This window comes from Strongylocentrotus purpuratus, unplaced genomic scaffold (assembly GCF_000002235.5).
Source record: "Strongylocentrotus purpuratus isolate Spur 01 unplaced genomic scaffold, Spur_5.0 spur5_scaffold_10, whole genome shotgun sequence".
Lineage (NCBI taxonomy): Eukaryota > Metazoa > Echinodermata > Echinoidea > Camarodonta > Strongylocentrotidae > Strongylocentrotus > Strongylocentrotus purpuratus.
The window spans coordinates 4628084-4635974 of NW_022145595.1; the positions used below are offsets into that span (position 1 = coordinate 4628084).

The following is a 7891-nucleotide window of genomic DNA, read 5'->3' on the forward strand; positions in this document are numbered from 1 at the left end:
GATCTTCGCAAGACATGGTTTGCCACTAACCCTGTATTCTGACAATGGGCCTCAATTTATCTCGCAAGTCTTTGCGGACTATATGAGGCTGACAGGTGTACACCACCATAGGGTTACACCCAAGTGGCCTCAGGCAAATGGTGAGGTTGAGCGACAGAACCAATCCCTCGAGAAGAGAATGAGAATTGCTCATTCAGAAGGCAAAGACTGGAAGGAGGCGCTTCTGTCATATGTTGCAGCATACAGGGCTACACCACATAGCACAACAGGTAAAAGCCCAGCTGAGCTACTCTTCGGACGGAAGATCAGGACAAAGTTACCTGTTATCAGTGAATCTCTAAATGACCAAGAGATCAGAGACCAGGACGCTGAGAGCAAAGGTGCATCGAAACTGTATGCAGACTCTAAGAGGGGTGCCAAACCATCTGATGTGGTGCCAGGAGATGAAGTTCTGGTGAGGAGGGAAGTGTCTAGCAAAATGGACACACCATTTCTAACACAACCATACACAGTTGTATCCAGAGAGGGCAACAAGCTGAACATTTGCTCACCAGAAGGTGTGATGTATGCTAGGAACACATCACATGTGAAGAAGTATCATCGACAGGGTATACTGCAGCCGGAAGCTGAGACTACAGAGGCCCAGGTTCCACTCTACCATGGTGTTGGTGCTGAATTGATAACACCGCAGTCTGATGTCGAGACTACTAGTGACATAGGAATACTGCAGCCGGAAGCTGAGACTACAGAGGCCCAGGTTCCACTCTACCATGGTGTTGGTGCTGAATTGATAACACCACAGTCTGATGTCGAGACTACTAGTGATCAGAGCCAACATGAGGGGACTGAGCGTCAGATGGGAGTTCCGAAGACCGTACCATCACCGACCCAGACATCAATTTGGAGCAGACCAAAACGCCATCGTTTGAGGCCCAAGCGATTTTCTGATTATTTGTTGGAATGAAGATTCGGTGGAAACAGCCATCTAGTATTGTGACGCGAAGTGTTCAACCAGTAAAAGTGACACAACAAAGTTTTTCAGTCATTTGAATGTTTGAGTGTTAAAATGTTTCACAAAGAGTTCAAGTGCTATTTTAGCAAGTACATAGGGTGTATGCCTGTACGCTGCCCTATATTTAACGGAATGTTCACTATATAAGGGTGTATGCCTGTACGCTGCCCTATATTCAATGAAAAGTTCAGTAACCGGGTGTATGCTTGTACGCTGCCCTATTTGAAGAAGAAAAAAAAAGTTTGGGTGAATGCTTGTACGCTGCCCTATTTGAAGAAAAAAAAAAAGAAGTAGTTTTGGGTGAATGCTTGTACGCTGCCCTGAGTTAAAGTGATTAATTAGTGAAATTTAAACCAAAACAAAATGAGAGAAGAAAAGGGTGCAAGCTAGTGCCAAGAGAAACGTGGGGATTCATCTCAAAGCAAACTCTCAAGTTGTTAGCTGACTTTGAAGCTCAAGTGAAAGACTAGCAGCTGAAGAAAGGACATTATAAGATTAATTATAATGAGAACTCTAAAATGTCTCATGACAGATCTGATCAACATCCAACCCAGAGATGAATATTGAGAACTCTAATGCATGCGTCTTATGAAAGACTCGTATTATAAACAAACAGAGACTTTATAGTTAAAGCAGTTTGATATGTCAGTCAAGTAGTTAAATGAAGTGAGTTGATCATACACTGCATATATTGTAATGTCAAGTTGTTTGAATATTCATTTCATGATGTGTATGATGAGAAATGTATAAGTTCTGAATTGGGAGTTCATTGTTTTAAAAACAAAAAACAATGTGTGTTTGGTTGAAGTTCAAGTTCAATAGTTCGAAGTCAAGTAATACACGAGTCGTTATTAGTATGAAAATAAACAAACGATATTTGGATATCGATGTGGTCAATGGAAAAGTCACATACATGTATTATATTGATACAAACAGTTCAAAACTTATTGCATGCTAAAACAAGTTTTGAAATCAGGGTTCATGATTATTCATTGAAGTAAAATGGAAAAGATATCTTTTAATCTGATAAGGGAGGGATGTCATGATGTTCGATTAGACATGATATTGATATCGATGTAAACAACAATGTGATCGAGAGATAATGTAATGCATTGCATGTTGCAAGGTCAAGAGGTCAAATACGGCATGTTACATGTTGATGAAGCCGGAGCGGAAAGGATACAATAAAGACTATGAGACTCGTAATACTTGTGTTGAATTCCATTTATTCTATATCCTGGTTAGGATATGACAACCACCACTCTTACATGTTACATGCAGGCCCTACGGAACGTTTTTCAAAGTAGGGGGTGGGGGGCTAACGTTTTCACGATCAGGTAGAGCGTAGCGTATTTGGCGTGGGGTCTAGGTGGCAAAGGCCCCCCCCCCCCCTGGGGGGTCGGGGGAGACTAGGGGGTCTATAAACCGAGCCTGTGGAAGCCCAGGGGGTTTAGGCATTTAATTACAGTCAGTTGAGCATATTTTGATACTTTATTTGTGACACTATAGGACACTAAAAGAGTAGGGGGGGGGAGGCTTGAGCCCCGGCCGTTGCGCGGGCCCTGATATGTATGCTTCCACATAAGCCTTTTTTAGTTGGCCTAACTGTACTTTTTGGAATTTGTCGTTTTCCAACAATAAACAAGTATAATTTACAAAAAAAGTGAGATAAAAATACCAGAACAATCATGTCATTTCAGCAAATCTTGGATAAATCACTGGTATGAAATTATAAATAAACCGAGTTTAATTTTTTTTTTTTTTGGGGGGGGGGGGGGGTTGAGCATATACTGTAAGCCAGTAAGGCTAATTATAGTTAATATTAGCCGACTTCAAATAATAAAATACTTCCTATATAGGCCTATATAAATATATAAAAATTAATTTCATTTAATGTCTATTGTTTCCCTCCCCCCCCCTCACTCTTTCCCGGCCCACTTTTTATTACTAATAAAACTAATATTATGTTTATACATGTAGACTGTACCGCGGTATCATATGAATGTGTATACATGTGGTTGTGGAAAGTACAACACCAACCATATAGATTTTCATACCACATATATGACAAGCTTTATATTCTGTGTCAAGATACATATACAAGTAAATTTCTGTCAGCATGTTATGATGTTGAGGTGTCTTTTGATGTCAAAGCTGATTTACTCGTTGAAATAAATTATTGCAATATTGGTAGGGTGTCTGATAGCGCACCCAATGTTGTGTGCTAAAACTCTTCCCATAGAGATTGTACGCTTCCCTATGTGGTCTACGTGCATTGCGCGACCATCCAAAATTGGTCAATGATTTTATGAAAAAATTTGAAATTCAAACCTTTATAACAAATGATCCTGAAGGTGAAACTCAATAAATGAGGTGTCATATGAAAGAGCAGGTTTTTCTCCATATTCCCCATAGGGGGCCACCCCCAGAATTCTAAAAATATCTTGGTCAAAACAGCGATTGAAATGTTGTTTGCATCCTAGCTCCAAAATTTGCCACTTTCCTGAGCTGCGCCCCCGCGGCTTAAGCAGGGCTAGACGTAAGGATAATATCCAGATGCTTTTTTTTTCGCTAGCCCCAAGGGATCATTTGTTATAACAGTTTGAAAATACCCTTCCCACATTTTTGGAATCAGCTAATTAGGGAGGCGTGAGCTCCGCTCAGTCCAAACCATGGTTACATCGCGTAACATGTGCGCTTATAGTGAATGAAAGTATGGGTGGCCGTTCCCGCCATAGAACCCGGAAATATCGCGGAGACAACATGCAGTTGTCTCCGCGATATTGCCATTGACTACAACGTGTATTCACTTCCGGGTTCTATGGCGGGAACGGCCACCCATACTAGTCAATGGCATATATCGCGGAGACAGCGTGGCTCAAGCTTGCAAGTCACGCATTGGCTGAGCAACTTGCGTACCATATGCATACGCTTGCATATCGCGCGATACAGCTGTTTGGCTAAATTTAGCAAAACAACATAACTCTGCGTGTACGTCTTTTTCGTCGATTCTGAGCAAAATGCTATGAATATTTCAGCGTTTTGAAGGGGCTGTATCTTTTGATAGAAACATCGGCGAGACTTGAAATTTGAAATGTATTATTCTGATTACATTTTTAATTCAAATATCAAACAAAAATGGTGAAAAACGATCCCAAATTGAAAATTGAAAAATCGTTCAGACACCCTAGTAATATTGGGTTAGACCCTAGTCTATTTTCTCTTTTCCATTTCTTTAATGATTACAATAATAGTAATAGTAATAAAATAAACAAAAACAACAATAATAATTACAATAGCAATAATATTAATAATAGTAATAAAAATTTAACCCCTACAACTCCAAACGACTTGTAAAGATAAAAAAAACATCATACCACTTCCGGGTGTCTGCTGGCCTGCTCTTTTGCACGTAGACCATTCTACCATTCATGTGTGCCGAGCTTCGGCAACGCTTGACGCGTCACTCATGAATTAAACTCTAGCTCTCGCTACTAAACATCTCTTTTAGTCTCATACTTACTCCGTCTCGAACATATTCGCTGACTTTTGGATCTGAAACATCAAGCCTTGGAATTTGTTCGCTTGGAAATGTGTATTTTCTATGCTGTAAAGGGTCTAAATCAATTCGACATTTTGTATTTTGATCCGCCTTTGAGGTTCCGCATTCACTTGCAGACGACGCCATTTTCTAAGCTCTCGATGTAAACATTGAGGAGATGGCGCTATAATTTTTCGGCCTCGACGTTTACTAGATCTGTCTTCTTCCAGAGTCTTCGAATTCATCAATAGAAGATTCAAATGAAGATGCTGGTCAAGGTTGGAAATAACTTTGTGGCCATGAACATATTGGAAGCAAATATAGTCCTACAATATTCAGTGATCGTTGTCGCGGTTGAAATCGAGTCTAAAGTTATGAAATTTTAAATAATAAACTCTTTGTTGTATAGCTCCCTCTCAAGGTCAATATATTAATTATGCTATAAAAGAATGTTTCTTGACTAAAATCGACCGATTGGCTTTTCCTGTTTGGTAATTATATATCACAACTACATATTCTGAGATTTTCAGAGTCGCAGCTACCATTCTACGGCCGTAGGCGCTTTTTGAATTTATCAAAATTTACCGGGAGCACCGGTAAATTTTTATATTTATTTTTTCTCGGAAGCAGAAGTGTTATAGGGGCTAAATATTCTAACACTTATAATACATCCACAAGGGCATCCAAATATATCAAAATTGTAAAGAATCACTATCCACCCAATTTTCAAAACTCCCCAAAACTGTGTATTACCTTTAAAAAAGTATCACTTATCTTCGTGTGTATACACTTTCAAGAGGAGATCAATTAATTAAACCTAATTGAGAGAACATTTTTCAAAAGTCGGCACTCTGATAAACGCAGATAAAAGAGATTGTAGAAAGTCACATAAAAAGGGGGAAGAACAAAAATTAGACAGAAAGAAAGGAATCATGATTGAGCCTGCAAATTTAGATTGGTTCAGATCCTACTTATCTAATCGACACCAAGTAGTGGCCATTCATGATATTCGTTCCAAACTAATGCCTATAACATGCGGTGTTCCTCAGGGAAGCATTTTAGGCCCAATTCTATTTTCAAGTTATTTGTATAAAAGACTTCAAACTATTATTGTACGCAGATGACAGCGTACTACTCTATTCAAATCCTAATCCTAAATATATTAAGGAAAAGCTCAGTGAACAGCTGTCTACGTGTGTCGATTGGATGACTGATAATACGCTTTCTTTACACTTGGGAAAAACAGAAAGCATTTTATTTTGTTCTAAAAGTAGTTCTAAAAATTCATTTGAATTTAAAGTGACACACAATAATCAAGCAATCAAGAGAAAAGAGTCTGTGAAGTATTAAGGCATTGAGTTGACTAGCGCAATTTCATTTTCATCTTTAGTAGAATCAGTTGTAAAAAAAGCAAATTCTCGTCTGAAATTTTTGTACAGATATCAAAGTTGTATGGATTTAAAAGCAAGACGTATACTCTGTTTTGCTCTTATTCAATGTTTATTTGACTATGCTAACCCTGCATGTAATTGTAACATAAACAAGTCAGATCAAAAGAAGTTGAAGATTATACAGAACAAAATGGTGAGATTTATCAACTGTTCTGGTCCAAGAACTCATGTTGGCTACAGCGAACTTCCTAAAGCTGGTTTTCTTGAAGTCGACCGAAGATCAAAACAACTCGTATTGCATCACGTGCATAAAATATATCATACTAGGTCGAATCATTATATTCGATCCAACTTCGATCTTGTTACTGACGTGCATGATTATAATAGCCGATTCAACTTTAACTTACCAGAAAGAGTAGGTAGTATTGGAAATTCGTTTTATTACAATGCCATAAAACATTGGAATTCCCTTCCCAATGGTGTAAAAGAAATAGGAAACTATGATCATTTTAAGAGGAAATTAAAGAAATACCTAATACTTGACAGTCAGAGAAGAGAAGTGAATGACATGTTATATGATTGAAATTTTTTATTCTTCTGTCGGTTCATACTTTTTCATGTTGTATATACTTATGTTTTCGTACGTTATAGAAATTCTACAAATTCATCATTATTTTCCTCTTTCTTCCTTCTCCTCTTTTTCTTCTTCTCCTTCTTCTTTTTCTTCTTGTACTTAATATCATTTCTATCATCAGTTTAATGTTACTATTATTATTATTATCTTTAATAAGTAGTTCTTTTAATTTTTTTACCTGTCTGTAAATATTACTATAATTTAACTTATTAATTTTATACATGTCTGTAAGGGACCCCACTGGAAATAAGCTCTCGAGCTTTCGTGGGTTATCCTGTTCAAGCTGACTTATTTTTGATCCGTTATTATTGTATATTGTTGTATGTTGGAAGCTTGTCGAATAAAAATCAATCAATCAATCAGTTGATGAAGAAGACAAGAAAGAAAAACATCTTTAAAAATTAAAAAAAAGAAAAAAAGAAAAAAAGAAAAGGAAGAGACAAGGGGAATAAGGCAAAGTAAGGGGAAATGTGAGGATCAATGAGCCAAAAGTAAAAAGAAGAAGAAGAAGAAGAAGGGGAAGAAGAAGGAGAAGAAGATGAAGAAAAAGAAGGAGAAGAAGAAAAAGAAGGAGAAGAAGAAAGAGAAGAAGTAGATGAAGAAGAAAATGAAGAAGAAAAAAAAAGAGGAAAAGATGGAAAAGAAGGCGGGGATGCAGCAGCAGTAAAGTGCGCGGCAAACAAAAGCCAACGCAAAGCTTTGCGCATCTTTGGGTTTGGGCGCGCATATTATTAACCCAAGATTTCAACTTTGCGACAATTGAAAGTTTCAATTTTGTGGAATATCTGCTCTCCGAAAGATTGACATTGCTATATTCTGGGAATACATTGTACCTTCATTGATTGGCAGAGGATAAAGGTATGATTTATTGGGCCTTGTTCTTTGATTTAAATTTGAACTTACTCGATTCAGGTCAAACATGAGTCCTTTAATTTTGTTGATGACAATGTCATTATTGTGATGATTATGATAAATATCAGGGGGAAACAATGATGGTGAAGATGGGCGTGATGATGGTATAAATAATTATGACGGTGATGATGATGATGATGGTGATGAAGATGATGATGACGGTGGTGGTGGTTCTAAGTTATTGTTCTTTTGATGACGGTGATGTTTTTATTATTATAAAGGTATGGTTTTACAAGCGATGAATCTTGCCACGAGAACAGTGAAATTCCGTTTAGAATATACGGTTAATCCTCTCCCGTTCAGACTTCAGACAGCTAGTCGACATCAAAAGTAGGACAAGAAAAAAATAATTGGAAAAAACATATTCCTTCCATCTCCTCTTTCAGATTTCTAGCACTAAG

At 37.7% G+C, this 7891-nt stretch overlaps 1 protein-coding gene across 1 annotated transcript in view; it reads right to left on the reverse strand.

Annotated features, from left to right (window-relative positions):
• The window catches only part of LOC589503 (hypoxia-inducible factor 1-alpha inhibitor), a 41213-nt gene extending 36386 nt beyond the window's left edge, over nucleotides 1-4827 (reverse strand). Inside the window, exon 1 of the mRNA XM_030979265.1 lies at nucleotides 4536-4827. The gene's annotated coding sequence lies outside the window, so the exon portion shown is untranslated. The remainder of the gene's footprint in view (nucleotides 1-4535) is intronic.
• Nucleotides 4828-7891: the final 3064 nt, after the last annotated feature.